This window comes from Melozone crissalis, unplaced genomic scaffold (genome assembly GCF_028551555.1).
Source record: "Melozone crissalis strain CALT ecotype California unplaced genomic scaffold, PUWL_Pcris_2 ptg000105l_1, whole genome shotgun sequence".
Taxonomy (NCBI): Eukaryota; Metazoa; Chordata; class Aves; order Passeriformes; family Passerellidae; genus Melozone; species Melozone crissalis.
Genome location: NW_026535882.1, coordinates 1,634,863 through 1,653,794, shown reverse-complemented (window position 1 = coordinate 1,653,794; position 18,932 = coordinate 1,634,863). Strand labels below are relative to the sequence as shown.

Genomic DNA, 18,932 nt, shown 5'->3' with positions numbered 1-18,932 from the left:
CAATTCCCAGGAGACACTCGAGGGGCGCTTGGAGGCCAGCTGGGGGTGCTTGTGGGATCATTAATGGATCTGTAGGGGCGCTTAGGGGGCGGGGAGGCAGTTGGAGAGCATTTGGAAGTCCGAGGGGACACACAGGGGGCATTTGGGGGGCAAGTAGGGGGCGGGAGGACTTCGGGACTCTGAGGGGCACTTGGGGGTCAGGAGAGGGAAAATGGGGGTACCTACGGGGCCCCAGGGCGCACTCACGGTTCAGGGGAGCACTTGGGGAGCAGCTGGGACGGTGCTTAGGGGACAGTCCCGGCCCTGACGGGCCTCTCGCGGGCCGCGGGGCATGACAGGAACCGCAGTTCCGGCTCTATCGGCGTCCTACGGGGCCCCGCGGTCTTTCGGGAGTTGTAGTCCAGGAAGTGAGTAAACTGGCGCGGAACCAGCGGCCAGTGAGAGACGGGGAGGGGAAGCACGAGGGATTTTTGGAGGCTTAGGGGGAGCTTCTGACGCCCCCATAACCCCCCCCCCCCAGCACCCTCAGGGGCATAGGGACACCAGAACCCCCTGCCGCCATGTCGGCCATGTGAATGTGAAGAAGACAGGTGAGCCCCACTCCCACGGGTTTGGGGGTTCCCCGCCCTGATGCTCCAAATAAATCCCGAGGTGCCCCTATAGACTTCCTAGTCCCCATAGACCTCCCAATACTGTCCTGGGCCCCCCAAAACATCCCACAGACCCCCGGACCATTAAAGACTCCTCAAAGCCCTACCTGGACCCCAATACCTTTCACAGATTTTCCTCAACACTCCTAGAGTCTCCCCCAAAAATCCCACAGACCTCTTCTAGATGCCCTATTGTAATATATGGTAGAAATAATTCATGCTATTAAAGAATGTATGTTATAAAAGATTGTAAAATCAAAAAAGTGTCTCTGACCACCCCGGCTATTCAGATTCCAACAAATTCCCGGACACAGATAAGGTAGCGATGGATCCGGCACTTTAGCGTAAGAATAGATGCTCCCAGGGCAATGATCTCTGGTTTCTTGAGTCCTCTGAAACTGGAAACCGCCTAAGAGCAATCATCGCCTTGCCCATTTCATCAATCAAGATAGCCAGTGACGCCAGACTTATTCATCTGGATACATGGCTTCCCTGGAGCCCATCAGTGCTGACTATGAACCTGGAGCTGATCTTTGTCCAGCTCTGCCCATTGAAAAGAACAACAATGAATGTGAAGAATTAAAAAAGAAATTGGGCCTCTTTTGCCTCAGGCACGATAAACTATATAAAACCTAGCCGCAAGAAGCGGCATGTGTGAACAGAGGGAGGTCTGATGTGATAGAGGTCAGATCTGTGTTCACCCAGCACCGACCCCGGGCTCGACACTGTCTCTTTGGCTGTGGTGGTTTCGGAGACCGAAATTCAGTCGTGCAGAAAGATTATTAAATCTTTTTGAAATTTTTGATAATTTGGCTCACAATTGATCATTTATAACAATCTGGTGAAAACTGACGTGATTTGAATTTGAGGTTTGGGGGAAGAGCCACCATATCCCATCTTGTGCCATCCCTAAGAAAAACACCGAAAATAACTAAAAACTGTTATTTTATGGGAAAAATCCATGTGAGTCCTGGGATGTCTCCAGAAGACTCAAATAACCTCCAAATTACCCAAAAATGTCTTTTTTCAGCACATGGAAACCTCTTGGGGCTTATTTTGGTCCCCACTGCCTCAAAATCAACTCCAAACATTTGAAACAATAAAATTTTTGCCCAAAATTCTCCACATTTGGAACAAAATGGATTTCCTTCCCAAATTATCCCTTTTTGGGTAAAATATATTTTTCCCCCAATCTCCACCCCCCCACTTTCCCCCCCTGCCTCTATTGGTCAAAATGGCATTAAACAGGATTAAACACTCCCTTGAGGCCACATCGGAGTCTATATCTATATCACGTTCCCTCTAAAAACAAAGGAATTTTAACTAAAATCACCTAGATTCACGTCAAAATTGAGTTAAAAATGCTGATACAGCATTCTCACCAACCCCTGCCCTTGATGTCACCTCAATACCCCATTTCCACCAAATCCACAATAAAACTTCATGGAAAGGATGAATTTTCCCCCAAATCCCCTCAGTTTCAGTCAAAATGGGTAGTTTTGTGCCCAACATCCCCCAAATTCAGATCAAAATGGGGCTCAACATCCAGGAAAACCCTTCATTCACCTTGTCCCATACAAACCCTCCCAAATGCTGAATTTGACCTCAAAAAGGTGAAGAAGAAACCCACCAATTTTTGGGCATGACGAGGACAAAAAAACCTGAAATTTGGGAGAAAGATGCACAAAAAGAGCAAACCCATGAGACTTGGGAAAAGAAGTGTTTAAAACCCAACATTTTGAAAGAAAAAGGGCTAAAATTATGAAACTTGTGGGGGAAAGGGGGCCAAAGTCATATAATTCGGGAAGGGAAAGGGCAAAAAAAATCTGAAATTTGGGCAGAAAAAATCCTCAATTTCTGCCCATCACCAAACAACAAGGAAAACCAGGAATAAACAGGGAATTAAGCCTCCCCACTCTTCCCCACTCACCAGCCCCTTGGCAGTTCAATTCCCGGGCCCCTTCAGACACAGAATGTTTGTCCCAAAGTCACTCTTTTTATACCCAAATAAAAAATACCCAAGACACAGCCAAACCATACAGATTTGGGCAGATTCAGCAGAATTTCAGGATGGGGGCCGGGGGAGGAAAGCAAGGGGGCATGACTCAAAGTTCCAGAGAATTTGGGATCTGGCAGCTGGATCTTGTCAGGGATAGGAAATGCTGGGAGTGGAACTCACAGGACATCTTGATGGATGCAACTGACAGGGATGTTGTGACAGGTGTGGAACCACAGGAATGTCATAACAGGTGTGGCACCCACAGCAATCATGCCAAATTCCCTGAACTCCCAGAATTGCTGTCCCCATGGTACCTTCTGGCCCCATGACATTGGGGAAAGGACAAGCCAAGTCCAGATGTTTTTTATCAAAAATTAATGATCCAAGTCCCAGCGGGGAATTATGGGGAATGGGAAATTCTGGCCCAAATGACTGAAAAAGCTGAAGGAAACCAGCTGGAGCCAGGAGAGACAATGGTAAACAGGGAATTAAAGGGCCTTTGCCTTAAAATGAAGACATAAAAATGGGGAAACCCTGAACACCACAGAGATCCTCAAAACTGTCCAGAGACAGAGACCCCACCACCAAAGCCATCCAGGGACCTCCAAAACTACATGGGGATCCCCCCAAACTACCCAGGGATCCCCTCAGCCCTCTGAACCTCCCAAACCACAGGGTCCCTCTGGGGAGATGGGGGTCCCTGGAAGGGTTTTGGGGCTCCTGATAAATGACACGAAAAAGAGAAATTTTCAGTTGCCCTGAAGATGCTGGATGGAGCTTAAAGACAACTGGCAGAAAAGTTGAAATGATTTAAAGGCATGGACAGAGCATCGCAAGCACAGCTGGAGCCAGTGGACAAATAGGTAATGAGGAATATAGTGGGGTTTTTGTCAAGTTATGTAACAAGAAGTAACAGTGCACGCTCAAGGGAAACGTTCAAGGAAAGGTCACGTGTAATATGGAAGCATTCCGTGAATATGACCACCAGAGACCTGTTCGTGGCCCGTACAGGACCATACCCTGTGGCAAAGTTTCACCGCACACATCAGATTAAAGGAGAAGTCCTTCAGTGTGTCCTGCACAGATAAAGAATGCCTGCTTTCTAATGCTTCAAATTGTGTTAGAAAGTTTATTTGCCAGCCAATTTTTCTATCATTCCCTTGAATGGGGTTACAGATCTAAGGGGAGCTGAGAGAGTCCTGTCAGGATCTGGGAGTCCCTGGGAAGGTTTGGAGTTTCTAGGCAAGATTTGGAAGGTTCCATGGGGGATATGAAGGGTCTCTGTCAGTGGGATCCCAGCTCTCTGCCACTTTAACCAACCCGAGGGCCTCCCAAACCACATGGGGATCCCCTTGACCCTCCTGCACCAGTCCCTTCTAGGATGTCCAGAACCACACCAACCTCCCTCCACCCCAAGACTTTCCCTGGGGATCCCAAACAACCTCTCTGAGATCCTCAAAACCACCCCAGTGAACCCCCAGAACTCCCTGGGCATCTCTCAGTGTCCCCAGACCCCCAAACCCCTCCAGGAATCCCCAAAGCCCTCCCCAGGACACCTCCCCTCCCCCGCCTTCCCCCTCCCCCGCTTCCCATTGGCTCCAGCGCCCGCCCGTCTCCGTCCTGAACCAACCATCACCCAAGCTCCGAGCGCTGGGGTGAAACCAAACGAGAGCGCGGGCAATGGAGCGGGTCAGGCCTGAGGGCTCCGGAGGCGACCGAGGGGGAAATTTGAGGGGCTCGGGACGGTCCCGCGTCACTTCTCGCATACCTCCCGCAGAGGCTCAGCCTGGAGCAACGAACGGAGCGTCCGGTGCAAAGGAGGTGGGAGAGCAGCCCGGCCTCAAGTGCCCCTCGGGATCCCCAAGTGCCCACTGAAGGCTCCAGTCTGCTCCCCCGTTCCCTCAAGTGTTCCTTTAAGGACTCCAAGTGCTCCCCAGACCCCTAAGTGCCTGCCAATTCCCTCCCTTCTGCCCGTGTTCCCCAAGAGCGCCTTGAGGACCCCCAACTACCCCACCCGATCGCAGGTGATGCCCCGGACCCGCCATTCTGCCCATAAGTGCATCCTGCAGCCCCTCAAACTCCTCCCGAGACCACCAGCCCTGTGGGGTCACTGCAGGGTCAGCATTTCGGGGGTCCTCGCCCCTCCCCAACCCCCTCCTCCTGCCCCGCCAGGCCCTGCTCAGGCCCCGCCCCTGCGGGCTGTAAGGGGCGGAGCCAAACAGAGGCTTCGCCCCCCTGAAGCTCCACCCTCGATGATCCCCTTGTCCAATGGTGCTTGAGGTGACGCCAAGGGGAGGAGCCAGCACTGGACACGCCCCTGGTGGGCAGGGCCCTGCTGAGCTCTGCTGCTTCCCGGGGTTCCCTGCAGGGAGTGTCACGGGGGAGGTCACCTGATACCCCCAGCACCCTGCAGGGGGCAGTGCCCAGGCAGTCACGTGACCCACCTGAGGCACTTCTGCAAGCACCAGGGGGCGTCTTCCCCCCAGGCTGTCTCCCAGGAACCCTTGTGGCAGGATCCATGGTGGAGGCCACATGACTCCCACAAGACCCTCTGGCCAATGGGAAGCAGCTCTCTGGATACCCTGCAGGGGGCACTATGCTCACAGTCCCGCGACTCCCACCATGCCCCGCGGCAAATCAGCAGCAGCTGCTGTGCCCCTCTGCACCAGGGGCTGCCACCCAATGGGAAGCAAGACTCCCATGAGCTTTGCTGCAGGAACCATTTTGGTGGTCACATGACGGCCTCCGGGCTCTGTGGTGTGCACCATGTTGGAAGCCACGCGGCTCCCAGGATGCCCTGCGGCCTGCAAGGGAGGCGCTTCCTGAGCCCCCGCACCAGGGAGGGCCCAGATTCAGGTCACGTAACCCCCGTGAGGCCCCCCCCCCCCCCCCCCTCCAGCTAATCAGGAGCCATGCACATGATGCCCTACAGGGGGCGCCATGGCAGCAGCCACTAGGTGAGGAACCAGAGGAGCCCTTGAGGGTCATGGGGTCACTTGTGAGCAAGGAGCCCGGTTGAGGGCCATGGGGTCACTTGTGGGTCATTGGGTCATTTGAGGGTCATGGGGGGTGCTTGTCAGCCAGGGAGTCAATCAAAGGCTGGTGGCTGCTGAGGGTCATGAGGCACCTTTGTGGGGCTGGGCGGCCCTTTTGTGGGTCAGAGGGGTCACTGATGGGCCTGGATGTGCCCTTCTGGGCTCACGTGGTAATTTGTGGGCCGGGGCGGTCACTTGTGGGGTGGGGGGGGAAGTTGTGGGTCACCGGTCACTCGAGGGGCTGAGGGGGCACTTGTGGGCTAGGGAAACACTTCTGGCAAAGGAAATCTCTTGTGGGGATGGGAGAACACTTGTGGGACTGCCACCCCCCGTGACATGCAGCCCCCTCAGGCCCTCTTGGGGACCTCCTCCTCCTCTGGATGCTGCGATGCCACTGCCGGGCCATAAGGGGACGCCTTTGGTAAGACAACCCCACCTCCAAATTTCAGGCCTCTGCCCCTGCGCCTCCCCCAGGTCCCTCTAACTCCCCATTTGCTCTCTCTTCCCTCTCCCAGGGCCATCGAGACACTCCTGGAATGCCCACCTGGGCACCCCCAGCCCATGGTGGGGCCAATAAAGCAGTGACACCCCAAAATTGCACCTGGGACGTGGGGAGACCCCCAAAACTCCCTCCCTTATCTCCCCACCTTTGGGATTGCCTCCAATCCCCTCTCTCTCCAAATGTCCCCAAGAGCATTTGGGGGCTTCTGGGGGCTCAAAAGCGCCTGTTGGTCGGGCGCTGGGTGTCTCTAGGGGGTCTCTGAGGGTCTTTGGCGTGTTTGGAGGGGCTCTGAGGCTGAGGAAGGGATTTGGGGGGTTTATCGGGAGAGGCTGGAAGTGCACTGGGTGTCTCTCGGGCACCTAGAAGAGGTCTGTGGGATTTTTGGGGGAGACCCTAGGAGTGTTGAGGAAAATCTGTGAAAGGTATTTGGCGTCCAGGTAGGGCTTTTGGGAGTCTTTAGCGGTCCGGGGTTGTAGGGGATATTTTGGGGGGCCCAGGACAGTATTGGGAGGTCTATGGGGACTAGGAAGTCTATAGTAGGGGCGCCTCGGGATTTATTGGGAGCATCAGGGCGGGGAACCCCCAAACCCGTGGGAGTGGGGCTCACCTCTCTTCTTCACCTTCACACGGCCGACATGGTGGCAGGGGGTTCTGGTATCCCCATGCCCCTGAGGGTGCTGGGGGGGGGGGGGTTATGGGGGCGTCAGAAGCTCCCCCTAAGCCCCCAAAAATCCCTCGTGCTTCCCCTCCCCGTCTCTCACTGGCCGCTGGTTCCGCGCCAGTTTACTCACTTCCTGGACTACAACTCCCGAAAGACCGCGGGGCCCCGTAGGACGCCGATAGAGCCGGAACTGCGGTTCCTGTCATGCCCCGCGGCCCGCGAGAGGCCCGTCAGGGCCGGGACTGTCCCCTAAGCACCGTCCCAGCTGCTCCCCAAGTGCTCCCCTGAACCGTGAGTGCGCCCTGGGGCCCCGTAGGTACCCCCATTTTCCCTCTCCTGACCCCCAAGTGCCCCTCAGAGTCCCGAAGTCCTCCCGCCCCCTACTTGCCCCCCAAATGCCCCCTGTGTGTCCCCTCGGACTTCCAAATGCTCTCCAACTGCCTCCCCGCCCCCTAAGCGCCCCTACAGATCCATTAATGATCCCACAAGCACCCCCAGCTGGCCTCCAAGCGCCCCTCGAGTGTCTCCTGGGAATTGGCGTGATGACAACAATGTAGAGAAAGACTCTGACTCTATCGCAGTATCAGCAACACTTCAGCCTTTAATTAAAATTTGAATCAAAACTGCAATTGCCGATGTGGAGGATGGACAGGCCTCTGCACTTTTTCGTGCCACTCCCGTGGTCCCACTTGCAGCCAGGGAAATTGCAGGAAAAACATTCCTGCATGTTGTGCACATCAAAATTTCATGGGAATCAGGAACTGAGTCTGTGTGGTGAACTTCCCTGACAGGTGGAGATAAATCCTGTCTGATGAAGAACAGGTTGGGAGGATCTGGGGACCTGGAGTATACACTCCTGTACCCTCTCCCCCCCGAAAACACCAGAGACCCCCTCAATCCCCTACAGACTCCCCAGTAGATCCCAAATACCCTCAGAATCCCCTCGAAAAGCTCCATAGCTCCCCCTCCCCAAAAAACACCCTATAAACCCTCAGGACCCTCCCAAACCTCCCTTTACAAGCTCCTGAGGCTCTCTAAAATAACCCATAGATCTGCCCAAACCCCCAGCACTCTCCCACACCCCCAAAAGTTGTGGCCACAACTAGTCATGGACTGCCTGAGCCACTTTTTGGCCTGATATGTATGTAGGTATAAATCTAATAGAGAGATAAAGTGTAATATAGAAAAGGGGCCTCCAGGAGAGCTGGGGAGGGTCTTTGTCAGGGGACAGGATGGAGGGTGAGGGTTTTCACCTGCCAGAGGACAGGGTTAGATGGGATTTTGGGAAGAAATTCCTCCCTGTGAGGGTAGTGAGACCCTGGCACAGATTGTCCAGAGAAGCTGCAGCTGCTCCATCCCTGGAAGTGTCCCAGGCCAGGTTGGACAGCGCTTGGAGCAACCTGGGATTGTGGAAGATGTCCCTGCCCATGGCAGGGGGTGGATTGAGATGACCTTTGAAGTCCCTTCCAACCCAAACCAGCCTGAGATACTAAAAGTGGGGGAGGTTTGGGGTAGGAAACCTTGCCTGACCCCAGGTGCCCTCCCAGGCTGCTCCATCACTCACGCTTCAGGAAGAGACAGCAAGAGAAAACCTGATGAGAAAGCTCCTGGGAGAGATGGGCTGGGGGCGGCGTGTGAGTCCCTCAGGAACTGCTCCAGCCCTTTCCAGTCCCTCAGGTGGAGGCACCTGGGGCATGATTCCTACCCAATAGGCGTCCCAATGGGGGAGAAGACAGGTTCAGCCTCTTGATGCAGCCTGTCCTGATCCCTCTGCAGAGCCTTTCTGCCCTTCAGCAGATCCATACTCCCACACAAGTTGGTGTCATTTGTCAACTTAGTTTGACTTCCACTTGATCCCCTCATCCAGATCACCAGTAAAGATGTTGAACAGGATTGGACCCAGCACTGACTCCTGGGGTCACCCACAAGTAATTGGGTGTTATGGATAGAATGGGAGCTTCAGACAAGCCACGTTTTAGACTAAGATTTTTTGGGTACAGCTGGAATTAGGTGGCCTGCACCTAAACCACTCTGGCTCACAAGTTCTAAGAGTGGCAGATCAGGTCTATTATGAAATTAGTTATTTATTGAATAGACAGGAGATAATAGACAAAAGGTCTTGAACAGAGTTACTTACTACATGGTATAAAACAGAAGAACTACTAGTAGATTACATGAAACAGCTCACAACATTAAGGTACCTATATCAAAGCTAGGAAAGAAATAGTACAGATTAGGAGTCAATGTAACTTACCACCAAACTGGCAAGACTGTGCATAGAGTCCTTTCACTCAACCCTCAAGAAAGGAACCACAAAACCAGCATCCCAACTTTGCGGGGAAAGCCCCACACATTTCCAGGGAATGTGCAGAAACTTCTACTTTGTGAAAGTTTGGTGTAGCTTTAATAGATTGTGAAGCAAAGTGTCTGTCAGAAATTCCAGCTTATCTTTCCATAATCTTGCTTCCACAGCAAGATGTTTATTGTCAGCTACAAGTGCTGCTTCCATGGCACCCAAATAACCATGACACAAGTGGCCTTTAGTGATTTACTTCACCAATTAGCAAGCTCTTGAGGCAGGGAACACGTCCTGCTACACTGGCCCCAGCTGGATTTAGTTCCATTCCCCACCACACTCTGGGCTTGGGCATCAGCCAGTTTTTCATCCAGCAAACAGTTGCCCTGTCCAATCCATGAGCAGCCAGGTTCTCCAGTGTCAAAGGCTTTACTGCTGTCTATAAATATCCATCCACGGCCCTTCCCTCATCTCCTGAGTGGGTCATTCTGCCACCGCCTGCAGACCCTTGGCCTGGGCGGGAACAACCTGCGGTACTGGGCAGCCGTGGCATTCCAGGGCCTCCCGCGGCTTTGCCGGCTTTCCCTGGCCCGCAGCCGCTGCTGGAGGTGGGCGTGGCCACACTGCAGCCGGTGCAGGTGACCCTGGGCGTGCTGGAGCTGCTGCCAATGCGCTGCGCTGCCTGAGCCCACACCCGCGGCAGCTGCCGCCTTTCCGCTTCCTGCACGGCCTCTGGGAGCTGAAGCTGCAGGCGCAGCAGCCACAGGGGATGCGTGTGGTCCCACAACGCTTCTTCCAGGGCCTCAGTGCCTTGCGCTCGCTCTGCCTGTCACAGAACTCGCTCTCGGCCATCCCTGCCGATGTCTTCGGTGACCAGGCACAGCTGCAGGGTTGCAGCCTGAATAGCTGCTAGGAAAGCCCAGGATAAAGAAGCAAAAATGGGCTGTGCATGGTATCCACAGATGTTTAATTCAGCCACGCAGTAACATGTTCAGGTCCCAGGCACACACACATGGAGGGTCCAGGTTTCTTTCTCCCCAGGGGCCCGGGGTCACTCTGATCTCCGGGCAGTACAAAGAGAAGGGCCAATCAGGGAATAGGGAGGGAGTGCCTCAGGGGCACGGGGGAAGGAAGGAGCCAATGGGGTCTTATCGGCTTTTTGGGTGAAGCTTCTTGTGTTTCTCCAACCATCGGGATGCCTCTCAGGGTCTCCACAACTCCCTGTTTTGATTTTATTCTGAAAGCTTCTCTGAAGGATCAACTGGATCAACAGAAAATGACAAAAACAATCAAAAACATCCATAAGACAATTTTCAAAATGCAACCAATTTTGAGTCACCAGTGTCCAATTATATTTTCTTACAGCTGGCAGGACGGCTGCTGGGTTTTCTTAGTATGGTTTATCTGGAAACTAAGTCATGAGAAGATTCTTTCAGCAGGGACTTGTTCTCTGCCACCTGTGGCAGTGTTGTTGGCTGTGACTGGCTCTGTACGAGGTAGTGTGCGTGGTGGTGTGCCTGTTGGAAATTCCAAAATAGAAATTATTAACTTTTAAGAAAAAGAGGGTTACTTTAGGGAAACATTATTTTCTTTCCCTCCCAATCTCGCTCCCTCTGGTATTATGAAGGAACTCTGGGGAAAGGGATTAGTGGAATTAGTGGAGGGAGGCCATGGAAGGGGGGAAAAGGAGGTAGGAATTTGTGGGAACATAAAAAAGGGGTAGTAGGACAATGGAAAGGAAAAGGGGAAAGTGAGAGAGGGGCAGGGAGGCCACAGGAGTTGGGGAAGGGTATTAGAAGAAGTGCGACTTATGTGATTGGAAGGTTCAGTCATTGTACTTTACCATGGGAAGGAAAGCACATAGCCCCAGTGGTTTAGGTGCAAGTTACAGGTTGCCCTAGCAGGGTAATGATCAGCAAAAGCTTTCTGATCTGGCAGCTTTTGTATGAGAGTCATCTTTGGGCATATACAATATCAGAGGTGGTATCCACATTTTAATGATGGGCTTCTGGATGAGAGTGAGAGTTCTCTTCTGTAGGAAGGAAAGCATGTAGCCCCAGTGTTTGCGGTGCTGATGAGAGGCTGCACAGGGGAGGTAAAGGCCAGCCAAGACCTCTCTATCATGGCACCTTTTTGGTGGGAGAAATCCTTGGACATTGGAAGTATTATCTAACTTGGGTAATGGGTAAAATCCCTGGTCATATTCAATTAATTGCACTTACAACTGAAAAGCATGTGTGATGTAGAATGCATGTCCTAAGTTACTATACTTATTATCTTAAATAAAAGAAGTGACTCTACCCTGTGGGTTGAACTTGTTAATATGTGAACCAAATTTGCTTCTTGCTGGCAGTGATTACTCCTGCAATAAGGATAAGCTGTCCTCCAATGGTTAACTTGATCCTCAGTGGGGATGTGCTGGAATCATTACTGATATCATTCCTGGATAGAAAAAACAGTATGGGTCTCAGCAGCATTAGCCTGAACAGGTTACCCCTTAGTGGCTCAAGTTGTTAATGACAAAATTCCTTTTTCCCACTCAGAATCTCTCTGTTCCATCTCTTTAAATGTGGTTGAGTTGAATAGTGAATATTTCTTTGGTCTTTCATGGTGTTAGGCCTTGACATTCTTCAGGAGGAATCTCAACTTCAACTTTATGAAGTGCTTGTCCACTGCTGTTGCTGCTTCCTGTGTTTTCAGGGGGATCTCCTGCAATTTGAGTTGTCCTCCCTGGGTAGCATGCTCTCCTAATTTGAGCTATGAGTTCCGCAAAGTTTAGTACAGCAGTGATTGTAGATGTGGTACTGGTGTTCAACTGCCTGTTATAAATCATAAGCCACAACTGTATGTTCAGCTCTTTCGTGAGCCAGACCCTAAGAGCGGCTCAGTTGGTCTGAGCATGGTGCTGAACCACAGTTGTTGGTTCAATCTGTGTATGGCCCATTCACTTAACAGCTGGACTTGATGATCTTTGTGGGTCCCTTTCAACTCAGAATATTCTGTGATCTGTGACATAATGGCAATGCCAACAGCGAACATTGGCTAAACACTGGCATGTTCTATGTGGCTGGAGTGTTAAAATGATCACTGGCCACTGTCTCTGACAGGAGAGATAGGAGTGTGACTGAGTGATTGTACCTTTTTCCTTTTAATCTGTCACCACCTCATCAATGCCCAAGCACACGGGTGCTTGTATTGTGGCTGTTAGGTTTGCAGTAATTGGGTATTCAACTCTTAGTGGGGCCACATTGGCCAGAACTTCAGAAATTCCACTTCTCCCTGCTGCAAAAATCCAGCACGGGGACACACTAGCAGTCTTTGGATCAGGGAGTGCAGGTGCCATGTGGAGTCAGCACAGTCTCTGGATTCCTTTTAGGGTTTGGGCTAATGTGCAGACATTAACATTGACTCACTGACATCAGGCAGACAACAGACTTAAACGTTCAGAATATCAAAACCCTAAATATTGTCATTGTGATCTTTGATTGCAAAGCAAGTAGCCAATATCCACTTCTCATCCAGGACCCATAAATTAACCATAGCAGCTTGACAGATAACATGTGCTCCATTTACTAAAGTGATGTTAACTCTTAGCGTCTGGGTCATACACCCAACTTCTTGGCGTCCTGCTTCATTACTACTGAATGCTGTGTTCCTATATCTATTAGAAATGTAATTAATCATTGACAAGAACCAACTGGAATCTGGATGTGTGAGTCATTAGTATGTATTGATAGGGTTCCACTTGTTGCATTTCAGTTTCACTTGGCTTGTGCGTGGAATGCTTCTGTAAATCAGCCACCTGAATGGACTCTGCACAATACAAGGTGAATTCGTAGCTTGCTTAAGCATCACCTTTGCTGTTTCTTTTGGTTTTCATCTCTTCTCCTTTTCTTCCTGGAACTGTTTCTGCAATTGTTCATTTCTTAGTAACAGGGATAAATAAGGTTTCCTCTCTCAGGTCTTGTTTCTTTCTTCTATAATTTCCCTATTCAAATTCTAAAATAATTGTCTTTCCTTACACTCTGCTGAAGCAAGTAGAGTCTTAAGATGGTCTTTCTCAGTCATAAGTTTATCCACTTGGATTCTCAGCTTTTCTCCTGTCTCCATCTCAGAAGCCAGTGGTAACTTTGATACCTCATTTTCTGTGTAAGTCTTACTTTTGGTGAGCTTCCTTAAATGTTTGCAGCTGCCAGCCCCCAGCTCACTGAGGATGCCAAAAGTTATTTCTAAGACTCCAATTAACAACATTAGCCTGTGAGGCCATAGTAATGATAGGTCTCTCAGGAGTTCCAACACCCACATCAACATCTTTATCCTGCTTGTGGCAAAAGAGTGCAACTTTCCTTTTCCCCAAGTACTACATTCTCCAGAACAGCAGTGGATAATTTATCACTTCCTGAGAAATTCCTTTCTGCAAGCCTTTCACTCAAACTGCATTCCATCATGCACTGGGACCCTGCTGCCCCCTTTTGGGCAGTCTGCTTCCTTGGTGCAATTCCAATCTCCTGATTGTTTACTAATTGTTCTACTCCTGTTCTGTTTACTAATTGTTAAGTGAAACTAATCCTTCTGCCATAGCTAATTAGCCCTGAAGATCTCTTTCCCCACGATAAGGGTCTTTTCCCTTGTCTTTCTCTCTGTGGGGTTAACACTTGCTTCAAGTGATCCTGAAATTCTGCCGCAGTGTTTTATCACGTTCAGCAAAACTCTAACCATGGCAGCCACATACTTGGTTAACCAGTGATGTGGGTGAGGGCTGTCCTGGAACATCTGTCATTCATCAGTTGCAAAAACACTGCCTTCTGTACACTCTCTGTTCCATGATCTATGGTTGGGGTCTCAATCCTAAGCAAATCACTCCTCTCTAATGGATGCAACCTCCTGCTCAATAGGCGGCATTCCGAGTTAAAAAACACAGTTTTCTCTAGTCACTCACCATTAAAAACACTTCTGGCCTCCAGAAGCCTTGGGCCTCCACCTCAGACAGATTATTTAATTACCCTCTTCCAGAGGCACTCTCCAAACATATCCAGTTTCCGATTACTATGTAAGTGTGCTATACTTTTCCTGGAACTTTGCTTGGCTGCTGCGTACCACACTGTTTTAGTAACAGTGTGCAGACCCTGACTGTCATAGAAGGTTTCATCATTAATTTGGGGTTGTAATGTGATTTCTTCATTATCAGATGTACTGCTGCTTATAGGGTCCTTAGAGATGTCAAAGCAATTTTCTGTCCTGTCCACAATTTGCATTGTTACCTTTCTTTGAAAGTTCAGTAACAAAAATATTCCCCACCAAACTGTCTAGGGAAAAAAAGCACCAGACTGTCTAGGGAAAAAAAGAGGGTTGAGGAGACCCCAAAACTGGAGGTATCCCAAACCAGGTGGGTGGGGGCTAGGCTGGGATTTTAGGGGGGATATTTGGGGTCCCTGAGGTTTGGGGGGCTCAAAGGGTACCCCAAGGATGGCAGCGATGGGCAGTTTTAAGGGGACTTGGGGTCCCAGGGTAGGTTTTGGGTTCTGAGGCTCGGGAGGGGTCTCCAAGGCATGAGGAAGGGGGGGTTGGGGTCCCAGGGCAGGGTTGGGGTTGGGCGGGTCCGTTCTGGGGTCCCTCTCGTGCCCTCAGGCGCGGGCACAGGCGCTGCCGGTGCAGCGCCCCTGCAGGTCCCGCCCCTCCCCGCTCAGCAGCGCCCCGAGCGGCAGCAGCGGGAAAAGCAGCCGGGGACCGTCCAGAACCCTCGTGGCCCCGCCCCCCAAGTGTGGCCCTCCCCAAGCCCCGCCCCATAGCGGGGACCCCGTTGAAGCTCCGCCCATGGACGGGAGACCTCCAGAGCCCCACCCCCGCGGGGTACTAAGCCCCGCCCCCCACAGGAATCCCTACCCACGTTCAAGCCACCTCTAAGCGCCGCCCCTAAAGCCTTGACCTCCGCTCAAAAAGCAAATCCCTTAAGCACCAACCCCTTAGACGACCCCCCACCACCACTATACGTGGAACCCCTTGGGCCCCAAGACCTTCCTGGCCCCCATTCCAGGTGCCCTCACCTAAAATGCTCAGAGGACCTCTCCCTGTGGGTTCTCCTGCCCTCCAGAGTTACCCCCTGTGGTGCCTTACCTCCAAATCCCTTCCAAACTCCCCAGCAACAGCACCTAGGGGTCACAAACATTTATTGGGGTACAGCAGAACTGGGAGGGTCTCCAGCAGGGTGGAGGTCCTGAGTAGGCTTCCCTGGGACTGGCATGCTGGTGATGGGGGTTCCAGGGGGATCATGGGCAGTGGTCCTCAATAATCTGAGAGGTGCTGGACTAAGGAAGGGGACCTCCACCCGGAGATGGGTCCCTGAAGGGGTTGTTGGGGATCCTGAGGTGGGGAAGTCTATGGGGTGGGTCCACGAGGGGGGGCTTGGGGGACCCTATGGGTGGGGGGGGGTCTCAGCATGATGGTCCCATAGGAGGTCCCAGTAAGATTATGGGTGTGAAATTATCAGGAGAGACTCCCCAGGGGGTCCTCATTCAGATGCCCCCCGCTTCGGGCCCTCGCAGGCGCCGGGCCAGCTGCAGATCCTTGGGGAACAGGGTGACTCGGCGGGCGTGCAGCGAGCACAGGTATGCGTCTTCCAACAGCCTCACCATGAAGGCCTCTGCTGCCTGTGAACCAAAACCTGAGGGAGGGTCCCCAAAGCTCCCCAGCATGCCCCAACCCCCACACCTTCCCCCGGGGTCAGAGACTCCCCCCAAACACACACCCAGGGGGCAGGGTCCCTCCAAACCCACCCATGGGTGACTGAAGCACCTTGTGCTTGCAAATGTGTTAGGGAGGGATCAAGACCCAAAGACCCATCCTCAATCCCCGACAGACCCTGGGAATAAGGGACCCCGCCCCACCCAGCACCCAGAGACCCTCTCAACATCCATAGAACCCTGTCCCAGAACCCATAGACCCTACCCCCAGCCAATGGAGACCCTCCTAGACTCCCCCTCAGCTCCCATCACATACACCCAACAAACCTCTCAGCCTCATCCAAGCATCCAAAGAGACCTTCTTGGACCTCCCCAGCCCCCAGAGACACCCCCAGCACCCAGAGATTCCCCCTGCAGCACCCACAGCCCCCCAGCCCCCATGGAAACCTTCTCAGTACCCATGAGATCCCCCTCAGCCCCTTCCCCACACCCCTAAGTCCCTGGATACCCCTGCAGGACCCATAGGGCCCCTCCAGCCCTCTGTGACCTCCCTCCATCACGCCTGGGCCCCCCGAGTTGCACCTCCTGCAGTGCCAGCAGGGCCATGCTCTGCCAGCGGTAATCGACGCCGCGGGTGAAGAGGAGGCAGAGCTCCCGCACCTGTGGCAGAGAGGGCACAGCGAGGGGGGCACATGGGGGCAGCAGGGTCACAGGGAGTGCGGGGACATCGGGACAACGTGGAGGGGATATGGGGGCATTGGGGACATCCCGGGCTGGGGCCACCACCATGGTGACACCCTGGAGACGTGGAGACACTGCCCTGGGGACATCCCAGGGACCTGGGGACACCCTTGTTATCACCCTGGAGACACTTTGGGGATACCCCAGGGAGAGGAACACTGGGGACAGGAGCACCTGGGAATACACTGGGGAGTGGGGACATGGGAACATCACCACGGGGACACCCTGGGGTCTGCCAGGTGGGAGGCAGGGGGGAAGCACCACTCTGGGAACATCTTGGGAACACCCTCGGCCATGGGAACATGGGGACACCCCGATGGGACGGGGGGACAGTGCCAGCACAGCAGGAGGGGCACAGGGAACTCTCAATCCATGCAGCCTCTGAAGGTGGCAGGACACAAGGATGTCTGGAACCACAGAATGACATTGGAGGATATGCAAGGATGTTGGGGGAGGACAGGCTCACCATGTCACAAGGATGGAGAGGACAAGGACATGGGGAGGGATGGAACAGGGTTGAGGGGGGGGCCCTGGGGGAAAGGGATGGTCATGAAGAGTCCCAGGGGGTGATTTGGGGTTCTGGGGGGTAACTTGGTGGGTCTGTAGGGGGTTGGAAAATCGCAGTGGGTTTTTGGGATGGGGTCCAGGGGGAGGTTGGAGGGTTCCAGGTTGGATTTCAGGGGTCCCAGGGTGGATTTGGGGTTGGATTTGAAGGGGTCCTCAGGATTGTTTGAAGGGTTTCAGTGGGTATTTGGGAGAGTCCAATGGGGAGCTGAAGGGTCCCAGGGTGGATTTGAAGGCTCTGGGGGAAGTTGCAGGGTCGAGAGGGTTGATCTGGGGTGTCCTGAGACGGATTTGGGGATCTCAAGAGAGGGGATCCAGAGTGGTTTGGAAGATCCCAGACAATGCTGGAGGTTCTGGGGTGAAATTGGGGGGGTCCTGGAGGGGTTTGGGGGTCCCACAGTAGATTTTGTGGGTATCTGAGATGATCTGTGTGGTCCCAGGGGAGTTTGGGAGTCCATGGGGGGTGCTGGGGAGGTTCTGGGGGGGAAATCGGGGTGTCTGGGGATTTTAGCGATGTGGGGGGTTCTCACCAGGCGGGCAAAGGGGCCGGGGCGCAGCAGCAGGCGGGTGCTTCTCTGGTACGTGCGGATCTCCTGCAATGCCCGCTGCCCTGGGCGGCGCCCTGTGGGGGCATCGGATAGGGGTCTGTGGGGGCTTTAGGGGATATATTTAGCCTGGAGGGCAGAGATGGGGGGATCTGAAGGAACATGGGGGGTATAGATCTATAGGGCCTGTCAGAACACAGGGGGCTATAGGGGATCTATAGGGGCCAGGGAGACAGGGGAAGGCTGTGGAGGTTATAAGGGATCTGTAAGGTCTGGGGGGACATTGTGGGTATAAAGGATCTATAGGGAGCTATAGTTATGGCCGACATAGAGGAGTTATAGGGGACAGGGAGTATGGGGGTAGAGGGGCTATAGGGGAGAGGGAATGTGAGGTGACTCTAGGAGGTGGAAGCATATAGGGGTATATAGGGCACAGGCTAGGGGCGGAGGAAAACAATAGAGGGAGTCCATAGGAGTGCTCTAGAGGGGGGCCTGAAAGGGGGCTCGATGTAGGAGGTCCATAAGGGGTGTCTATAAGGGAAGTCCCCCGCCCCTCACTCACTGCGTGCCCGCCGCGGGGGCGATGGGGGGGGCTGGGGAACGCCCGCGCCGTCGGGGGGTGGGTTTGGGGCGGGGCATGGTGTTGCCGAGTCCACCGCAGGGTCAGGGCGAGTTCAGAAGGGGACCCAGCGGCTGGGGAAGGGAGAGTCAGGGTGAGCTCAGGTGTGCGGGGCCCCCACGCCGCTGCCGGGATCCGCCGCGCCGCGCCGTGCCGTTCAAATCTCCCGCCGCGCCGCTCGTGACGTCACTTCCCTCCGCGCGCCAATCGGGGCGCGCGACCGCCCGGTGCCGCGCCGGACTCCGCCCGCCGAGGGCTCATTAGCAGAACTCTGCATGGCCCCACCCCCAGGCACCCCGTGCCTCGGTGCTGCCCGGGTAGTCTCAGTTACCGTCCCCGTGCGGTGCCAGTACGGACTCTGTAATCGTCGTGTAATCGTCCTCTGTGATCCCAGTCACTCTCATGTGGTTCCCGTTGCTCTCGGTCATCTGCATGGTTCCATTTACTCCCAGAATGATCCCAGTATGATTCCAGTCCCCTGCAGTATGATTTTAGTGCTTTCCAGTCACTCCCACTGTGAGTCCAATATGATCACAACGACTCAGTATGATCCCTGTCACACCCCCAACAGTCCCAATGAATTCCTGTCACTACTAGAATGATCCCACTATGATCCCAGTCAATCCCAGTATGATACCAG

At 53.4% G+C, this 18,932-nt stretch overlaps 1 pseudogene; it reads right to left on the bottom strand.

Annotated features, from left to right (window-relative positions):
- Nucleotides 1-15,655: 15,655 nt before the first annotated feature.
- LOC128947428 (histone H3-like centromeric protein A) lies at nt 15,656-18,312 on the bottom strand (annotated as a pseudogene).
- Between the last annotated feature and the right edge of the window lie 620 nt (nt 18,313-18,932).